The following is a 21,951-nucleotide window of genomic DNA, read 5'->3' as shown; positions in this document are numbered from 1 at the left end:
ATTTAGGTATTGTATATTTTCTGGGGATATTATGGACTGAGTTATGCCCCCTTGATTCGTATGTTGCAGTCCTAAGTCCCAGTACCTCAGAATGTGGCTGTATATTGAGATAAGGCTTTTAAAGAGGTGATTAAATTGAAATGAGGTTCTTAGGGTTGAGCCCTAGAACAATCTGACTGGCATCCTTGTAAAAAGAGGAGACTGGGATATACAAGGGATGTGTGTGCACAGAGAGAAGATGGCCACCTGCAAACCAAGGAGAGAGGCCTCGCTAGAAACCAAACCTGCTGACTGCTTGATCTTGGAATTCCAGCCTCCAGAACTGTGAGAAATCAGTTTCTGTTACTTAAGCCACACAGTCTGTGGTATTTCATTGTGGCAGCCCTAGCAAACTAATACAGGGGGTTACTGTGAATAGAAACTTCTCCTATCATATAACTCTAACTGGTTGGTTGTTATTTTGTAGGAAAGATAACGATTTTATAGTTTACTTTCCTGAATTTTCTGGATAGAAAATTCCTCTGCCTGCAAATGATCATAATTTTGCCTCCGTCTTTCTAGTCATTTTGCCTTTTATTTCTGTTTAAATATCCTTGTACATATATCTTTGAGTACATGTGTGAATATTTCTGTCAAACAAATTCCTAGAAGTTATCGATAGTTTGTAAGGTTTCTTTTTTTAAAATGGGTATGCAATTTTATCAAATACCTTTTTAGTGTCTTTTGAGATAAACATTTCCCCCTTTATTCCTTTATGTGATGTATTACAATAACCCATCTCCAACATTAAACCAGATTTACATTTCTTGAATAAAAGTTCCTTCATCACTTGACATATGCTAACTCTGACATTCTTCAAGTCCATAAAATAAGAAACAGGAATATACCAACATACACCAACATACCATGGTGTTTTATCCTGGTTGCTGATTATACTTTCTGGCCTAAACTGTCTGATATCCCCCCAGATGGGTGATTCAATATAACTACAAACCCTGGGTCAGGCTTTCAGAATGCCCTTCTGTTGCTGTTTCCTTGGACCCCTCCTCTGTGTGCCTTCTCTTGCTTTAAAGGACTCACACTGGCGCTGCTGCTTTAGAGGTAAAACCACCTTTCAAGTGTGTGCTTCATGAGCAATCAGCTATGAGCCTCCCCACACTTCCCATGGCCTATGAAACCTCCTTGCTTCCCAAGCTTGAAACATGTGGGCCTCCACCCACCTGTCTCACTCTGCAGATACTCATGTCTCATAATTTAAAGTCAGATGAAGACTGTTGGAAATGAGCTACTTCAAAGTTTCTCTGCTTCATGTTTTTTCCTACATCACCTATTTTCTTGGCACTTTCTCCTGTGTTGGATGAAAAACAACCTTTCTTCTTTTCCAGGGTCTGATGGACATCTATACCTGGATAAAACTCTGAATCTTGAAGCTCAGTTTGTTCTAAACAGAACCCACATTTCCTCTCTCAACAGCAGAGACAAACAACAATTTCCTTAGGCCTAGGATTGTCACTCCCTTATCGTGTCTGTTAATGGACCCCAATCCCCCAATCCCCCATGACTTCGTCAATTGCTGCAAGTATTCTTTGGACTCTACATACAAGTGACCTGTCCTCACACCTAACACTATAGTTTAGACCCATGTAACTTCTTACAATAACCCCTTTATCTTTTCCCTTGCTTTATATTGACATGACATGCATTTGCTGCCCACCCCACCCCCGCCATCCTGCTTCCTGCAAAGTTGCCTGGACCACAAGGACCAGGATTCCATCCTAGGGAAAGGAACCTGGATCCTGAATGCTGTGTAGCGTAGAGTTGACATACTAGCCTAGGACTGTATGGTTTTCACTTTAACCTAAACTTATGAGAACTCTGGGTAATTTAAACAAAATAGCTCCTTTGGGAAGAAACAGATATATGTAAATACAATTTCAGATTAGTAGTTAACATAAAAAAATATATAACTTATTCTGAGTTACAGTCCTGCCACTTTACTAAAAGCTGTCTCAAATGTCACTGATCGTAACATACTTCTTTTTTGTATTTGAAATCATCAGCCAAACATCCATTCTTCAGAATTTTTATCCTTTTGGCTTTGGCAGTAAAGTAGTCACCTGTGGTAGACAGAATAATGACACCTTTTGCCCCACGGAGTTATCTGTGTTCTAATGTGTGGAACCTGTGTATGTTACCTTATGTAGCAAAAGGGACGTTGCAGATGGGATTAAGTTAAGATCTTAAAATGGGGAGATTATTCTGGATTTTTCAGGTGGGCCCAATATAATGACAAGGGTCTTTATAAAAGGGAGATAGGATGGCCAACAATCATATGAAAAGATGCTCAATATCACTAATCATTAGATAAATGTAAATCAAAACCACAATGAGATATCACTTCATACCCATCAGGATTGCTACTCCTAAAAAAACAAAAACCAAACAAAACAGAAAACAAAAAGTGTTGGCAAGAATGTGGAGAAATTGGAAGCCTGGTGCTCTGTTTCAGGGAATATAAAATGGTACAGTTTCTATGGAAAACAGTATGGAGTTTCCTCAAAAAGTAAAAAATAGAACAATTCCACTTCTGGGTATATACCCCAAATAACTGAAAGTATGGTCTTGAAGAGATGTTTGTATACCCACGTTCATAGCAGCATTATTCACAATAGCCAAAAGGTGGAAGTAACGTGAGTGTCCAACAATTTAATGTTTAAACAAAATGTGTCTACCCATACAGTGGAAATAATTCAGTTTTAAAAAGGAAAGAAATTCTGACACATGCTATGACATGGATGAACCTTCCAGACATTAAGCTAAGTGAAATAAACCAAACACAGAAGGACAAACATTGTATGATTCCATTTATATGAGGTATCTAGTGTAGTCGATTCATAGAAACAGAATGTAGCATTGTGGTTGCCAGAGGTTAGGGGGAAGAGGATATGAGAAGTTGTTGAAGGAGTGTAGAGTTTCAGTTTTGCAGGTTGAAATAGTTCTGGAAATTGGTTGCACAACAATATGAATGTATTTAATAATACTGAACTTTACCTTTAAAAATGGTTAAGATGATAAATGTTATGTGCATTTTACCACCACTAAAAAAATAAACTAGGTTTTCTAACAAAGAAAGAAAGAAAGGAAGAAGGGAAGGAAGGAAGGAAGGAAGGGAAAGAAGAGAAAGAAAACAAAGGAAAGAAAGAAAAGGGAGGTAGGAGAGTCAGAGTCAGAGAAGTAGATGTAAAGATGGAAGCAGAGATGGGAGTGATGTTGGGCCATGAGCCAGGAATGCAGGCACCCTCTAGAAACAAGCAAAGGCAAGGAAACAGATTCTCCCCTAGAGCCTCCCAAAGGACCACCACTCTACTGATACCTTGACTTTAGCCGCATAAGACCCATTTTGGACTTGTGTCTTTCAAAATATAAGATGATACATTTGTGTTGTTTTAAGCCTCTAGGTTTGTGATAATTTGTTACATTAGCAATAGGAAACTAATACTTCACCTGTTTCCTAAAGTCGTATTGTATACTGAGTTTCCTTATGAATTACTTGGTGCTATTTATAATTAGTTTTAATTTTGTTACTGCACATAACTATATTTCTTCTAATGTATATTATTTCCATAAGTCTGACCTAGCAAATGTTGAAGTGGTCAGGGAGCAGAATCTCAGTCAATAAACCTCCAACCCTTACTTGCATCAGGTTGTGTCAACCAAAAGGATATTGTAATATCCTCCTCTAAATTTATTTTAAAACCAACAACAAAAGCATTAGTAAAATTTCCACAAACTTTCCCAACAATAAAAATGTTTACATCTCAAAATCTGAGTTTTGAGGTAAGGACAGATAAATGTCCCAAGTCGGTGGTGGCAGGGGAAGGGGCTGGGGAACTGGAGAATAGAACAGGATAAATGGTGGTGAGGAACACAGGCTTTAGAGCTATTTAGCTCGAGTTCAAATACCAGCACTGCCACTTTCTACCTGTCTGACCATAGGCAAGAGCTTCAATTTAATTACTGAAAATAGTGATAATTTTTGAGTTACTGTGAGCATTAAATAATGCATCTGTTGTCAAATGCTTAGCCAATGTCCCTGGTACCTATTAAGTACTCAGTAAAAGTTGCTGCTGTGTTAGTTCTTGATATTATTTCCATGACTCTTGATTATGAAGCTGAGTCCAGAGTGAGAAGGTTTTGCTGTTTTCCCTGTACTGTCCACATTATAAGGTCACCTTGCATATTGCCCGGCAAATACCTGATAGCTCTCTCCCATGGTTCAACCCTGATTCAAAGAGTACTTGAAATACTGCCAATAGCCTGACATGGAGGTAAGAAATGAGCCATTCAGGGACTTCCCTGGTGGGACAGTAGTTAAGAATCCAGCTGCCAATGCAGGGGACACGGGTTTGTGCCCTAGTTTGGGAAGATCCCACGTGCCACGAAGCAGCTAAGCCTGTGCGCCACAACTACTGAGCCTGTGCTCTAGAGCCCACGAGCCACAACTACTGAGCCTGCGTGCTACCACTACTAAAGCCCACGCACCTAGAACCCGTGCTCCGCAACAAGAGAAGCCACTGCAATGAGAAGCCCGTGCACCACAACGAAGAGTAGCCCCCACTCGCCACAGCTAGAGAAAGCCCGTGCGCAGCAACGATGACCCAACGCAGCCAAAAAATAAAAAAAAGAAATGAGCCATTCAACTTTTTGCAAAACCTGTCTGCACACAAAAAGGCAATTGCACAGGTCTCCTGGCTCTAAGCTAGAATTCCATCATTGAGATAACACACACTCTTACTGACCACTATTACCAGTGGTAGTCATTTAGGAGGACACACTTTGACCATAAACATTTAAAACACCACCAAGCACCAAGCAGATCTATATGAATTGATATATCATGATATCCAAAATACATTATTAAGTGAAAGATGTAAGCAATAGGATTGATTAAATGCATAGTCTGATCCAATTTTTTACAAAAATACCATTATATGTATTTATATACATACAGACAAAATTCTGAAATATTCACTTTCTACACTGTCCTAGTTTTCATAAACATATTTTAAATGTGTATGTTTAACTTTAGCAACCAGAAAACTGATAAAGATAAATTTTATTGCCACAAGCACTTTTAAGTTTAGTGTGCCCTCAACTTTTATTGAGGAATGATACAAAAAAATGATCATGTGAAGAATCTGCATCTTCTGCAAAACTGCCTGTATCAGTCCATACCAGTAATCCAGCAATCCAGCCTGAAGTAACTAAGCATAAGAAGGAAATGTATTGGCACACATCACCGAAGAACAGGAAGGGTGGTCTGATCTGGCCCGAGAGAACTTAGATGTGGCCAAGAATGGCTGATTCTGTCTCCACTTCTGTTTTGCCTTGCACTTCCCTGCCATGGCCTCATGCAGCTCCATGCTTACATTATCACAGCTTCCTGACAAGAGAGGAAAGTCTTTTCCCTGCAATCTCCAGTTAGGAAAGTTCTAGAGAAGGATTCTGATTGGCCTGGCTGGATCAGGGACCAGTCACCATGGCCAGATGTGTGAGGTCTTGTGATTGGCATCCCCTATACCTTCCCAGTTCCATGGGGTTGGAGTTGGGGAAATGGCTGCTATAGTACGTAACAAAGTCCCATAGACTAGATGGCTTATAAACAACAGATATTTGTTCCTCACAGTCCTGGAGGCTGCAAGTCCCATACCAGGGTGTCAGCATGGTCGAGGTTCTGGTGACAGCCCTCTTCCAGGTTGTGGACTGCCAACATCTTGTATCCTCACACGGCGGAAAGAGAGTGAACTAGCTAGCTCTCTGGCCTCTTCTTTTTTTTTTTTTTTCTTTTGCAGTACGCGGACCTCTCACTGTTGTGGCCTCTCCCGTTTCGGAGCACAGGCTCCGGACGCGCAGGCTCAGCGGCCATGGCTCACGGGCCCAGCCGCTCCGCTGCATGTGGGATCTTCCCGGACCGGGGCACGAACCCATGTCCCCTGCATCGGCAGGCAGACTCTCAACCACTGCGCCACCAGGGAAGCCCTGGCCTCTTCTTTTAAGGACAGTAATCCCATTCATAAGGGCCCACACTCATGACCTAATTACCACCCAAAGGCCTCATATCCAAATACCATCACATTAGGGGTTAGGGCTTCAACATATGAATTTTGATAGGAGAACACAAGCATTCAGCCCATAACAATGGCATTTCTCAAAAGAAGGGCGGTCCTGTTCCAGGCAGATGGAGCCATATATTTTTATTGCTGAAGACATTGCCAGGATGCATTCTAGCATCTGTTGTAAAAGTTCCTTGGTGATCAATTTGCCCTTAAACTAAGGCTCAGAGACAGGAAGCGTCAGCATGCTTGGGGAAGATGGAAGACTGAGGGCCTCTGTTTAACAGAATAACGTCTGTAATGAGCAATAGCCAGGGACAAGGTTAGAAACCGAGGCTGACAATAGATGGTAAAGAGACCATAAGGGCTAGTCTAAGAAATTTGGCTGGACCAATACATTTCTTTTAAAGTATAATTACAGGTAAGTTTGTTTTTAATCCCAAAGTCTTTAAGGTCTTGAGAGCCTCAATTTTAAAAGTTTCAAAACCTAGGTTTTTAGGAACAGAGCCTCACTATTGGAAAGGGAATGCTTATATGCAAATTTAAAAATGAGTCTGTTAGACATATTGGTGACAGGACTGATGAATTTAGGTGTTCTATCAAGAAGTATGTATTAGTTAGGGTTCTCCAGAGAAACAGAACCAATAGAATATATATGTATAGATAGATAGATTTATTATAAGGTACTGGCTCACACAATTATGGAGGCTGAGAAGTACCACATTTACCATCTGCAAGCTAGAGATCCAGGAAAGCCAGTGGTGTAGTTCAAAGTCCTGAAAGCCAGATTGCTGATGGTATAGATTCCAGTCTGAGTCTGAAGCCCTGAGAACCAGCAGTGCCAAGGGCAGAAGATTATTGATGTCCCAGCTCAAAGGTTGAATCCTTCCTCTGCCTTTTTGTTCTATTCAGGCCCTCAGTGAATTGGATGAGGTCCACCCACATTGGGAAGGACCATCTGCTTTACTCAGTCTATGGATTCAAATGCTAATCTCTTCCAGAAACACCTTCTCAGACACATCCAGAAATAATGTTTAACCAGATATCTGGGCATCCCATGATCTAGTCAAGTTGACACGTAATGAACTATCACAATACCTTTACATCCTTACTGTAATTCTGAATTTTAACCAGTGCCAGCTGAATAAGCTTTGATCTGAAAAGATTTCATCCTATGGAGTTCATAGAAATCCCTTTGTTTTGACAAAGGTTGTAATTATATCAGTAATCTTGGAGGCGGCTTATGGCTAGCAAACTTTTGACTTCTGCAGATGTGTTCCCTGGCTCAAAATAGACTTTGGAGAATGGGCAAACTGATCACTTCTTGGAAAAAGAAAAGGAAAGAAAAGAGAGGCACACAGAGAGATAAAGGATTCAAAGATACAAATATAATGACCACACAGTAGATAGAAACATAAATCAGTGCTTGTTTATCAGATTATAAATAGCCTTGTCTTTCCCCAATGCCATGGCCATTGTGTTCCTGGGAAACTGTAACAGGGAAGAACTAAATCGGACTCCACGTTGGATCTGTTTCTTTGACTTTAACCTTTGCTTTTCGTTGCCTTTGTCATTCTAATCGTACATAATGGCCTGCCTCAGGGAACCCTGCCCCTCTGATGTTCAGCTCTCTGGGAGACAATCTGACCCCGTCCACCTGCGAATGGCTGCAAGAAAGAAGAAACTAACACATCCCCTCACAGAGACTGCTCATTCCAGATGTTTTGCAAGAATGATGGCCCTTTTACTTCCTCACCGCCTCTCCCTCTCTGATTCTATAAAGGAAACTGGCATCCAGAGCCCGATAAGATGGTTTTTCAGAGACACTAGTCTCCATCTTCTTGGTCTGCCGGCTTTCTGAATAAAGTCGTCTTCCTTGCCTCAACACCTCGTCTCCGATTCATTGGCCTGTGTGGCGAGCAGTACGAGCTTGGACTTGGTAACAAAACCTCATGTTACTTAACCTGTACCAGCCAAATAGGGTTAACTGTACCCACTGTGACAGCTCTGTTTCACTAGCACTGTTTAGCTCAGTGGGAATTCTGCAGAAAGACTTCAAGCAGGGCTGAGCTTTGTCTTTCGTGGATGTGCCATCCGAATTTCAAGAAGAACACACCATGAATAATAACCAGGGCCTTTTGGTGATGGTACGTGACAGTAAAATACACTGCCATGTACCATCACCAGATGGTGAGTTTTTAATTTTCTCCAAGCAGCGCTATGTCATTGTGGTTTTTTCCCCTTAGAAATCATTGGGAAGTATTACAGTTTTCCTTTCTTTTTTAAATCCAGTTTTTGAATGACATATGTAGAATGCAGAGTAGGTCATATGTAGTATTCTGTGTGACACGTGAACAAGTTGAAAAGGGTGACAACTTTAATAACGAGTGAGAAAGCTCAGGTAAGGGGAAGGAGACGGTAAGAGAGATTTTTATAATTTATGAAGATGTGAGGACATTTTTCTAAACCAAAAGAAGTATCAGGAAGTATTTAGTTAGCTCTGTTCTTCATGAAGTAATACTTTATATGGTCCCAAATAAGTCACAGTAATAACAACAATGATAGTATATTTAAATAGTTTTTACTATGTGCTACTCAGTATTCTAAATATTTTACCCATATTTTAATTTATCTAATACAATAACTCTATGGGATGGCTAATACTGTATCCACATCTTATAAAAATATGACAATACTGAGGCATAGAAAGGTTAACCTATCTGCCCAAGGCATATTGTAAACAGTGGGGCTTCCATGAGCACTCAGGCAGTAGGGCTCCAGAGCCCATGCTCTTAACTGCTATGCCACACAACCTGATTAATAATTTTTCCATTTGTACACAACTTTGTATTCTAGAAGATACTTATACACTCATTATCTCTTATGTATAAACCCTGAATGCCACAGAATGCTAAGCACATGGCAAAGCCTGGATTCAAATACAGACCTTGTGAAATGAAGTCCACACTCATTCTCCCAACCCACAGTTCTCTCTTTAAAGTCAGGAAAGACTCTAAACCAACAATTCCACTTTTGGAACTTAGTCTGTGAAAACACTTATCCAAGGGTGCAAGAATATATGTAAAAGAGAGTTCTTTCAAGCACTATTTGTAATATCAAAAAAAGGAGAAAAAAAAACACCCTGGAAATGATATAAATGTCTATCAGTAGGGAAATGGTTCAATAAATTATGGTATAAACATGGTATGCTATCTTGTGTTAGGATGTGGGTTTATATGCACTGACATAGAATGGTGTTTGTGTGATATTTTTTAAGTGAAAAGAACAACATGAAAAGAGTAAATATAGCATAAAACCATTATGTTAAAAAATTCTGGACACATATGTATGTTTTCATTCCTTCATTCAATAAATATTTACTGAGCACTTACTGTGTACCAAGCACTGCTTTATTTATTTACTTTTTAGTATTTTTTTATTTTAAAAAAATTTTTGGCCACACTGTGCAGCATGTGGGATCTTAGTTCCCCAACTAGGAATGAAACCCGTGGCCCCTGCATTGGAAGCGCAGAGTCTTAACCACTGGACCACCAGGGAAGTCCTTAGCAAGCACTGCTTTAGAAACTGGAGATGCAGTGCTGACTACAATCGAGTCTGTGCCCCTCATGGGTGATGGACTCTAGTGAGAGGGAAACTAAACAAGTAAGTGATTAAATACTTGCAGGTTATCTTATCTTGAAGAGAACTCAGCAGTGTGTAGGGTTAAGTGTGGGACAGCTATTTGAGGTCCTGTAGGAAGAGATATTTGAGAAGGAGCACCAAGTGAAGATGCCAGAGGAGAGTGTCCCAGACAGAAGGGACAGAAAATTGAAGGTCCCTGCATGGAAGGTGCTGCACGTAGCCTAGAAAGGCTAGTGAGCCTGGGGCATAGGGGCTTAAAAGTGGGGAAGATCACATAGAGCCAAATGGGTAGGATTTTATTCCAAGTGTAATGGAAAGTCATTGCAGTCATTTAAACTTCACTTTCATTTTGCATTTTAAAACAATTCCTCTGATTGCTCTTGGAAGCATGGAGATCAGTCAAAAATCGAATGCTATAATCTAGGTGAGAGTAGACAGTGGCTTACAACAGGGCCGTGATAATAGACACTGTGAGAAATGGCAAAATTTAGGATATTTTGAAAACAGAGTCAACAGGACTTATTTTAACATCTTTATTGGAGTATAATTGCTTTACAATGGTGTGTTAGTTTCTGCTGTATAACAAAGTGAATCAACTATACATATACAAATATCCCCATATCCCCTCCCTCTTGCGTCTCCCTCCCACCCTCCCTATCCCAACCCTCCAGGTGGACACAAAGCACCGAGCTGATCTCCTTGTGCTATGTGGCTGCTTCCCACTAGCTATCTATTTTACATGTGGTAGTGTATACATGTCCATGCCACTCTCTCACTTCGTCCCAGCTTACGCTTCCCTCTCCCCGTGTCCTCAAGTCCATTCTCTACGTCTGCGTCTTTATTCCTGTCCTGCCCCTAGGTTCTTCAGAATCTTTTTTTTTCTTAAGATTCCATACATATGTGTTAGCATACGGTATTTTTTTTCTGTTTCTGACTTATTTCACTCTGTATGACAGTCTCTAGGTACATCCGCCTCACTGAAAATAACTCAGTTTCGTTTCTTTTTATGGCTGCGTAATATTCCACTGTATATATGTGCCACATCTTCTTTACCATTCATCTCAATGGGACTTATTGATGCAGTAGATGTGGGGTGTGAGGGAAAGAGAGGAACCAAGACTGACTCCCAGATTTTAGCCTGAGCAACGAGATAAATGTTGGGATCCTTTAGTGATGGGGAAACACTGGGGCCTCAAAGAATGGATTTGGGGCGTGGAGTGGGACAAGAATCATTTAAGCCCATTTTGGACTTAAATTTGAGCTGCTTATTTGGAATGCAAGTAGAGATATCAATTCAGTGATTGTATATTCCTATGTGTGTTACTTCCTGGGAGTTGACTGGAATTAGACAGAGATGAGTCAGGACTTATACTTTTTCTTCATAAGCTTCCGGGTCTTCTAAAAAAACCTTTTTTCTTTTCTTTTTTTGTTCTATTTTGTTTTGTTTACAGTAAGCTTCTGTTTCTCTGATAGTCTTTAAAATTCAAAAGAGAAGATGTGTATAAGTGGAAATTTATGAGTTTGTGCAAAAGAGAGAAAGACCTGGAAAGAGAAACATCAAACTGTGAACAATGATAACCCTTAAGCAGTTTAGCTTTTACACTATATATTGATCATTTTTTTTTAAATTAAATAAAGAGGCTGTAAAACCTTTGTAGTTTCAAAAAAGAAGTCAATGCAAGTAAGGGCAGGTTATGGTCTCTGTACCACCTCTGCTTCTGGCAGGAGCCCAAGAGCACCCCAAGGTCTCAGTGTCCCCTCTTCCCTATCCATTTTGTTCCTGCTCTCCTCTGCCTGGGATTAACTGCGCTGTTCACAAGAAAAACTCATGCCTCTGTTTAACTCTATTGGTTAATAAAGAAAAGTCATCTTTCTCTTTGATAGTAAAGACCACATTCACAAATTTGAAATCTTAACAAACTCAGTTTATGGAACTGTAGAGCTGAAGGAGCCTGGAGATTATGTCGCCTAACTCTCTCATCTTACAGATGAGGAAATCAAGGTTCTGCGGGACAGTGATTTTGTTGCAATCACTGGTGGGTTATTAGGGTGGTAGCACAGTCTAATGCAGCACACTGCCACTTTGTAATCAGTCAGATCCCCACAGTCTTCTCATCACCAAGGTATCATGGTAGCTGAATTCCTCACCAGAACATAATAGCAACAACAGGGGCCTGGTGTGGGGGATGTCTTATCTAAGCTCTGCTGGGGAAGCATTGAATCTCCCCAGCCCACAGCAGAGGGCATGGGGCTAGTAATCACACGTGCTGAGCCCCAGTCAGCTTTTCTCTCCGTCACATAGTCACAGATTCTCTCTGTGGGTCAGTTCAGGTCCTCCAAGAGGCAGATGCCAAGATCAAATCAGAGAATTAATGTGCAAGATGGGCAACGGAGGAAACAGCTGAAGAGGTGAGGCTAAAGCAAGTGAGAGCATCGGACTGTGAAAGGAAAGAGGAAAGGGAGATTGCGGAGCAAGAGCTTAGGGCCATCTCCAAAAAAAGAGAGCCTGTTAGAGGAATTCTGCATCAGGCAGAAATGGCCCAGCTGCAGTAGCCCCTGTGGGCTCAGGCTGGGAGAGGCCAGGCAAGTGCAGCTGAGGCATGCTCTTTGGTGGATCCAAAGTTGTGGCCACTGGAAGCTGCGCTGCCTGCAGTAGTTTATTTTTGGTGGGAGGTCCAAGCGGCACATGTCTATGACCACCATACTCTTTCTGTTTCTTGTACCCATCATCTTCCTGCAGCTCCTTCCACTGTAGACACTTTCCCCACCATCTCCTTCCCCTACTGGTACCTGATGATCTGGCCACATTACACTCCCTAGAGCTCCCAGACACTTTGTGAATTGTACCCACTCTTTGAATGTCATAGAAAACCTCTGCAAAGCCTTCAGGACTTTTGATCTTGATGTAATTTGTCAAATTAAAAATTTCACATAGTTGTGTTAAGCATATAGTTAGGTGATAACGTTTCAATCCCTCTGTCAATCTCCATTTTTTAGTGTATCTAGATCATTTGCATTTAGTGTAATTATTGGTATGTTAGGACTTCAGTTGTGTCTTATCTTTTGTTCTCTCTATATTTGTTTTCTGTGTTTTTCATTTCTTAGTTTTCTTTTTCCCTCATTCCTTTGGATTGCTTGAACTTTTCTTTTAGAACACCTTTTCCTCTATAGTGCTTTTTGAGTATATGTCCTTGTTATCTTTTTAAGTGGTTTCTCTAGGTAGTACATTATATATACCTAACTTATTACTGTCTATTGTTGTCAACACTTCACCAGTTCAAATGAAATATAGAAACTTAAATCCCTTGCCCTCCCCACCTATAATATAAATGTCTTAAATATTTCCTCTACATGGAGAACCACATCAGACGGTATTATAATTTTTGCTTTAACAATAAAACTTAATTTTGAAAACTCAAGAGGAGAAGGAAAGACTATTGTATTTATCCATATTTTTGCTTGTGTGTGCTTTCTTCCTTCCTAATGTTCCAAGATTCCTTTAAAAGCATTTTCTTACTGTTTAGATAATTTTCTTAGCCACTCTTTTAGTGTAGTTCTGTCTGCGAGCAAAAAATTCTCTTAGTTTTCTTTCATCTGAGAATATCTTGATTTATCCTTCATTCCTGAAGGATATTTTCTCTGGATAGAAAATTCTGGGTTGACAAGTCTTTTCTTTCAGCACTTGAAAAATGTTGTTCTACTTTCCTTTTGGATTCCATGTCTTATTTTGTGAAATTTGCTGTCTTTCAAATTGTTTTCCCCTATAAGGGGATGTTGTTTCTTATTAGGATGTTTTCTTTGTCTTTAGTTTTCAGAAGTTTGACCATGGTAGGCCTTAGTGTGAATTTCTTTGAGTTTAACTGTTTAGGGTTTGCTCAGCTTTCTGAATCTGTAGGATTATGTCTTTTGACAACTTGGAGAAGTTTTCAGTCATTATATATTAAGGGACTTTTCCAGCCCAGTCCTCTTTCTCCAGGACACTAATGTTAGATATTTTGTTTTAGTCCCATAGATCCCTAAGGCTCAGTTCATTTTTATTTTTCAATTTATTATGTCTCTGTTGTTCAGATTGAGTAATTTCTATTGTCCTATCTTCAGGCTCCCTGATTTTTTATTGTCTCTTATATTCTGCTGTAAGTCCACCAATTGGGTTTATTTTATTTCAGTTACTGTGATTTTCAGTTCTAAAATTTCCATTGTTCCCTCTTTCTTTGCTTTTTTAAAAAAAATCTTTTTATTTGTTTCAAATGTGCTTATAATTGCTCACTGAAGCATTTTTATTGTGGCTGCTTTAAAATCTTTTCCAGAAAATTCTAATATCTTTGTCTTCCTGGTATTGGCATCTATTGATTGCTTTTTTCATTTAGTTTGAGGTCTTCCTGGTTCTTGCTGTGATGAATAATTTTCTATTGAAAGTCGTTTATTTTGGGCTTTTATATTGTGAGACTCTGAATCTTGTTTAAACTTTCCATTTTAGCTGGCTTCTGCTAACACCACTCCGGCAGGTGTCAGATAAAATCTAGTGTGAGCCCAGCGGATGAAGGGGGAGCTGCTGCCTCATTTTCCCAGGGGTGGGGTTAGAAGCCCAGATTTTCCATTCAGCCAACCTCCGTTGACACCTGAGGGGGAGGATTCCTCAGTACTGCTGGGTAGAGGTGGATATTCTTTTTTAATTAATTAATTAATTAATTAATTTATGGCTGCGTTGGGTCTTTGTTGCCGCGGGCAGACTTTCTCCAATTGCGTTAAGCTGGGGCTACTCTTCGCTGCAGTGCGCAGGCTTCTTACTGCAGTGACTTCTCTTGTTGCAGAGTATGGGCTCTAGGTGTGCGGGCTTCAGTAATTGTGGCACACAGGCTCAGTAGTTGTAGTTTGCTGGCTTTAGAGCGCAGGCTCAGTAGTTGTGGTGCATGGACTTAGTTGCTCCACGGCATGTGGGATCTTCCTGGACCATGGCTCAAACCCGTGTTCCCTTCATTGGCGAATTCTTAACCATTGCGCCCCCAGGGAAGTCCCTGGAGGTGGGTATTCTTGATCCCCTATTGGCCTATACTACACACCCTGCAGGGAGGGATAGGAGTGGCTTCTACTGTACCACAGGAGGAAGTGGCTTCCTTATTACTGGGCAGTGGTGAAAGTCCTGACTCTCCACTAGGCCTCCCCTGAGCCTATGACACCAGTCTAGTGAGGAGAGGTAGGGATGCCTCATTACTGCAGGATGGGGGTGGAAGTCCAGGCTCCCCATGTGGCCACCAATGACACCACATGTCTAGATGGTTATGGGGGAAGGGGAGAAGGAAAGTTTTAGCTCCCACTTGGTCTTCTCTGACAACACCCTGCCAGGGGGCTTGGGAACCCTATTACAGTCTGATGAGGATAGAGGTCTAGGCTCCTTTTGCTGGTGAGGGTGGGGATGGGACCATAGTTTTTTTTTTTCTGTGGCATTTGACTGGAGTTGAGTAGTTATTGTATAAAAGTTTCTCTTCTGCTAGACTATATTTTTCTTGGTTCTTTGGCTGGAGAAAGCAGGCTTTATGAGTGCCTGTTTCTATTTCTGAGTTGCTGGCTTCTTCAGCTCCAGGTCTGGGGTATATGAGGCAAAAAGGAAACTCAAGACACTAATCACAGTGTCATTCTTTGAGTCCCAAGGGCCTTAGCTTGTCTTCCTTCTCTCCACCTTCAGAGTCTTCTTTTGTTTGTACTATATTGAATGTCCAGGGTTTGTGGTTATATTTAGCAGGACAAATAGGGAAAAGTATGCTTGCTCCATCCTTCTGGAAGCAGAAGCCCTCATGTAACATTTTTAAAAAGGTAAAGTGTAAGAATGAAATCTAGTGTCAGCCTAGTCTTTTGGCTGTCCCTGGGCAGCAGGGACTGCCCAGGAGGAAGTGAGGAGGGGGAGTGGGTGAGGCTCCTGGAAGCAGACTCTGACATGGAGCTAGCATGTAGGAAGCTCAGTAGGGGGCGTTTTGGGGACCAGCACCCACGGAAGAGAAGGGAAGCGAACAGAGCAAGGTTGCGTAGACAGAGATGTCAAGTCCTCATGGGAACCTCAGCAGACCCTACAGAGCATTCTGAAGATGGGGTGGGCTTTCAGAGCTGTCCCGAGTTGGGAAAAGAGGTGCAGGCCTTTAGACTCCTACATCATCAGTCACAGGATGGGACTCATCCCAAAAAGATATGTGACAGGGCAAGGCAGTTTTCTTCATTGAGGTCACCCCTGGAGAGGGCTAACAGTTGAGGGTGGTCTGCCAACAGCGCTCCAGCAGCTGGGGAACCAGTCCTTCATCCAGAAGGAAGGACACTCTGGATGACACACCACAGCTTTTGCCACATGTACTTCTCGGCATTGGGCCAGTGACAGAGAGCTCTGATTACTGTCCTTAAGTTGTGGCCAGATCTGGGTTTTGTTGGTTCCCATTGATTTTCTAGTTTAGATCAGTGTTTTCAAGGGTAAGCCTCAGACAGGAGGTTTTCTCTGGACACACAAGACTGCATTCCAGCAAGGAGCGCAGAGTTCTCACCCTGTCCTAACCCACTGTGTCTGGCTCCAGCCAATTTTGCTTCAATTTAAACTCCTTGCATTAAGACTGAGCTGCCACCTTTAAAGACATTATGGCTAACAGTACTGATAATATGACTATCATTTATCGAGCAATACTACTTTTCTGTCGATTTACATATTTTATTTTATTGAGCACTCACAACCACCCAATGTGGTAGGAATTATTATTTTGCTAAATAACTTGCACCAAATCTACAAGCTACCAAGAAGCAGAGTCAGAATCAAACTCTCGTGCTTTTTCTACCATCCTGTGCCATCTGCCTCCCATTCACTAGGGTCTCAGGCGGCTCAACAGAGCCATTTTTATGTAGCACATTCACTCTAAGCTCTGTACAAAATGAGACTGTCACATGCAATTTCAATTTTAGAAAAGAATTTGGAAGAAAATATTTCAAAATATGTACTTTGGTTATCTCCAGAATGTTAGGGCTACAGGTGATTTTGTTTTCTTCTATACTTAACAGTATTTTCTAAAAATTTTGCAAGAACATATATTATAGGTATAAAAGGAGAAAGCCTTTTAAAAAAGAAAATAACAATCAGACAAAAGAGATTGTTTAAAAGTGAAGCCAGGGGCGGAGTCAAGATGGCTGTGTGGGAAGATGTGGAGTTAGCTTCTCCCCACATCTAGGGCACCTGCCAGCCGCTGGTGGGGGACTCTGACACCCAAGGAGATGGGAGGAACACCAAAATGGACCAGTAGGATGTAGGGGGACTGAGGGGGGAGGAGAAATGGAGGCCAGACAGGATCTGCGACCCTGAGGCCAGGGAGATCAGGAGAGGCAGGTGGGAGGAACTCTCTGGGAAGAGTGGGAGAGGAGAGGAGGGTATTTACCCACCCACTCGAGACCAGGAAGCCTGCTGGGATCCCAGGTAAGGTCCCCTGCCCTCTGAGACCAGGGTTGGGGGGCATGCCAGGGCCCCTTCTGTCCCTTGAGCCTAAGCCCCACCCCCCACAGCTCCCAAGGCCTTTTCCAGCCCTGTGGGTCCTGAGCATTGGCCCCGCCCACTGCCCAAACCTTGCCCTTGCGTAGGCCCCACCCTTCACAGCCAAGGCCTTTTCCCCACTTTTTCTTTTTTCTTTTCCCTCCTCCTCTTTTTTACTATCGTGGTACCGAGGTAACTTCCAGTTGTTGATTCATCTATATTTTTATCTTTATATTCTTTCTAACACATCTGTTAGTTTCCTAGTCTAATTTTATTTTTTACTTCGTTATTGTTCTCTCTCTTTTTTTTTTGCCGCCCCACACAGCTTGCAGGATCTTGGTTCATGAGCCCGGGGTCGGGCCGAGACTCCTACAGTAGGAGCTCCGAGTCCAAACCACTGGACTAACAGAGAACTTAGACCCCAGGGAATATTCATCAGAGTGAGGTCTCATGGAGTTCCTCATCTCAGCATCAAGACCCACCTTTACCAATATCCTACAAACTCCGTGTTGGAAGCCTCAGGCCAAACAACCAGTAAGACCGGAACACAATCCCACTCATAAAAAAAAAAAAAAAGAGAGAGAGAGATGGCAAAAAAATATGTCACAGATGAAGGATCAAGGTAAAACCCTAAAAGACCAAATAAATGAAGAGGAAACAGGCAGTCTACCTGAAAAAGAATTCAGAGTAATGATAGTAAATATGATCCAGAATCTCAGAAATAGAATGGAGGTATGGATTGAGAAAATACAAGAAATGTTTAACAAGCATCTGGAAGAACTAAAGAACAAACAATCAGAGATGAACAGCACAATAACTGAAATGAAAAATACACTAGAAGGAATCAATAACAGAATAATGGAGGCAGAAGAACGAATAAATGATCTGGAAGACAAAATGGTAGAAATAACTGCCGAGGAGCAGAATAAAGAAAAAAGAATGAAAAGAATTGAAGACAGTCTCAGAGACCTCTGGGAAAACAATAAACGCACCAACATTCAAAGTATAGGGGTCCCAGAAGAAGAAGAGAAAAAGAAAGGGTCTGAGAAAATATCTGAAGAGATTATAGTTGAAAACTTCCCTAACATGGGAAAGGAAATAGTCACCTGAGTCCAGGAAAAACAGAGAATCCCATAAAGGAGAACCCTAGGAAAAACATACCAGAACACAAATGAATCAAACTAACAAAAACTAAATTCAAAATATTAAAAGCAGCAAGGGAAAAATAAAAAATAACATACAAAGGAATCCCCATATGGTTAACAGCTGATTTTTCAGTGGAAACTCTGCAGGCCAGAAGGGAGTGGCAGGATATACCTAAAGTGATGAAAGAGAAAAACCTACAACCAAGATTACTCTACCCAGCAAGGATCTCATTCAGATTCGATGGAGAAGTCAAAAGCTTTTCAGACAAGCAAAAGCTAAGAGAATTCAGCACCACCAAACCAGCTTTACGACAAATGCTAAAGAAACTTCTCAAGGCGGGACACACGAGAGAAGAAAAAGACCCACAAAAACAAATCCAAAACAATTAAGAAAATGGTAATAGGAACATACATATCGATAATAACCTTGCATATAAATGGATTAAATGCCCAACCAAAAGACACAGACTGGCTGAATGGATACAAAAACAAGACCCATATATATGCTGTCTACAAGAGACCCACTTCAGACTGAGGGACACATACAGACTGAAAGTGAAGGGATGGAAAAAGATATTCCATGCAAGTGGAAATCAAAAGAAAGCTGGAGTAGCAATACTCGTATCAGATAAAATAGACTTTAAAATAAAGACTGTTACAAGAGATAAGGAGGGACACTACATAATGATCAAAGGATCAATCCAAGAAGAAGATATAACAGTTATAAATGTTTATGCACCCAACATAGGAGCACCTCAATACATAAGGCAAATGCTAACAACCATGAAAGGAGAAATCAACAGTAACACAATAATAGTAGGGGACGTTAACACCTCACTTACATCAATGGACAGATCATCCAAACAGAAGATAAATAAGGAAACACAAGCTTTAAATGACACAATACACCAGATAGATTTAATTGATATTTATAGGGCATTCCACCCAAAAGTGGCAGAATACACTTTCTTATCAAGTGCTCATGGAACATTCTCCAGGATAGATCACATCTTGAGTCACAAATCAAGCCTTGGAAAATTGAAGAAATTGAAATCTTATCAAGCATCTTTTCTGACCACAGCACTATGAGATTGGAAATCAATTACAGGAAAAAAACTGTAAGAAACACAAATACATGGAGGCCAAACAGTGCACTACTAAATAACCAAGAGATCACTGAAGAAATCAAAGAAGAAATAAAAGTACATAGAAACAAATGACGACCCAAACATGACGACCCAAAACCTATGGGACACAGCAAAAGCAGTTCTAAGAGGAAAGTTTATAGCAATTCAATCTCACCTCAAGAAACAAGAAAAATCTCAAATAAACAATCTAACCCTACACTTAAAACAACTAGAGAAAGAAGAACAAAGAAAACCCAAAGTCAGTAGAAGGAAAGAAATTGTAAATATCAGAGCAGAAATAAATGAATATAAACAAAGAAAACAATAGCAAAGATCAATAAAACTAAATGCTGGTTCTTTGAGAAGATAAACAAAATTGAAAAACCTTTAGCCACACGCATCAAGAAAAAAAGGCAGAGGACACAAATCAATAAAATTAGAACTGAAAAAGGAGAAATCACAACTGACACTGCAGAAATACAAAGGGTTGTAAGAGACTACTACAAAAAACTATATGCCAATCAAATGGACAACCACGAAGAAATGGACATTTCTTGGAAAGCTACAATTTGCCAAGACTGAACCATGAAGAATTGGAAAATATAAACAGACCTATCACAAGTAATGAAATTGAAACCATAATTAAAAATCTTCCAGCAAACAAAAGTCCAGGACCAGATGGCTTCACAGGCAAATTCCATCAAACATTTATAGAGGAGCTAACACTGATCCTTCTCAAACTCTTCCAAAAAATTGCAGAGGGAGAAACACTCCCAAATTCATTCTACAAAGCCACCATCACCCTGATACTAAAACCAGAAAAATATATCACAAAAAAAGAAAAGTATAGACCAATATCACTGATGCGCATAGATGCAAAAATACTGAACAAAATACTAGCAAACAGAATCCAACAGCACATTAAAAGGATTATACCCCATGATCAAGTGGGATTTATCCCAGGGAGGCAAGGATTCTTCAATATATGCAAATCAATCAATGTGATACAACACATTAACAAATTAAGGAATAAAAACCATATGATCATCTCAATAAATGCAGAAAAAGCTTTTGACAAAATTCAACACCCATTTATGATAAGAACTCTCCAGAAAATGGGCATAGAGGGAACCTCCCTCAACATAATAAAGGCCACATATGACAAATCCACAGCAAGCATCATAGTCAAAGGTAAAAAACTGAAAGCATTTCTACTAAGATCAGGAACAAGACAAGTATGTCCACACTCGCCACTCTTATTCAACATAGTTTCGGAAGTCCTAGCCATAGCAATCAGAGAAGAAAAAGAAATAAAAGGAATACAAATTGGAAAAGAAGAAGTAAAACTGTCACTGTTTGCCAATGACATGATACTATACATAGAAAATCCTAAAGATGCCACCAGAAAACTACTAGAACTAATCAATGAATTTGGTAAGGTTGCAGGATACAAAATTAAGGCACAGAAATCTCTGGCATTCCTATATACCAACAACGAAAAATTAGAAAGAGAAATGAAGGAAACACTCTCATTTACCACTGCAACGAAAAGAATAAAATACCTAGGAATAAACCTGCCTAAGGAGACGAAAGACTTGTACTCAGAAAACTATGAAGCACTGATGAAAGAAATCAAAGATGACATAAACAGATGGAGAAATATACCATGTTCTTGGATTGAAAGAATCAATATTGTGAAAATGACTATACTACCCAAAGCAATCTACAGATTCAATGCAATCCCTATTAAACTACCAATGGCATTCTTCACAGAATCAGAACAAACAATCTTACAATTCGTATAGAAACACAAAAGACCCCAAATAGCCAAAGCAATCTTGAGAAAGAAAAATGGAGTTGGAGAAACCAGGCTCCCCGACTTCAAACTATACCATAAAGCTACAGTAATCAAGACAGTATGGCACTGGCACAAAAACAGAAATATAGATCAATGGTACAGGATAGAATGCCCAGAGATAACCCCACGCACATATGGGCACCTAATTTACAACAAAGGAGTTAAGAACATACAATGGAGAAAAGACAGTCTCTTTAATAAGTGGTGCTGGAAAAACTGGACAGCTACATGTAAAAGAATGAAATTAGAACACTACCTAACACTATACACAAAAATAGACTCCAAATGGTTTAAAGACTTAAATGTAAGACCATACACTATAAAACTCTTAGAGGAAAGCATAGGAAGAACACTCTTTGACATAAATCACAGCAAGATCTTTTTTGATCCACCTCCTAGAGTAATGGAAATAAAAACAAAAATAAACAAATGGGACCTAATGAAACTTCAAAGTTGGCTGATGGGAAGCAGTAGCATAGCACAGGGAGATCGGCTCAGTGCTTTGCGATGACCTAGTAGAGGGGTGGGATAGGGAGGATGGGAGGGAGGCTAAAGAGGAAGGGGATGTGGGGAC

This window comes from Leucopleurus acutus (assembly GCF_964270905.1).
Source record: "Leucopleurus acutus genome assembly, chromosome: 12".
Classification (NCBI taxonomy): Eukaryota; Metazoa; Chordata; class Mammalia; order Artiodactyla; family Delphinidae; genus Leucopleurus; species Leucopleurus acutus.
This window is presented reverse-complemented; position numbering follows the sequence as displayed.